This window comes from Etheostoma spectabile, chromosome 16 (assembly GCF_008692095.1).
Source record: "Etheostoma spectabile isolate EspeVRDwgs_2016 chromosome 16, UIUC_Espe_1.0, whole genome shotgun sequence".
NCBI lineage: Eukaryota > Metazoa > Chordata > Actinopteri > Perciformes > Percidae > Etheostoma > Etheostoma spectabile.
In genome coordinates, this window is record NC_045748.1 from 20,735,868 (window position 1) to 20,736,186 (window position 319).

The following is a 319-nucleotide window of genomic DNA, read 5'->3' on the forward strand; positions in this document are numbered from 1 at the left end:
GATAAAATGAGCAAGATGGAGGAAGCTCTCCTAGAACAGGAGAGGAAGGCAAAGGAGATACGGGAAAGATCCCTGGCTTCCCATAGAGCCCAGATGGATGAGGCTCCGGCTGAACGTGTCCACTTCCCACCAGGGGAAACTGAGAATCTGAAATCCCAGCTGGAAAAAGCCCAACAAGATTTGGACCTGCAGACCTTAATTACTGAAGCCCTGAAAGTCGATTTAAAGCAGATGAAGGGACAGTTGCAGGCCCTTAAGAATATCGTGGCGACTCAGAAGTTGAAGCGTCGAGAAGAGAGACAGATGCTCACGGTAGGTA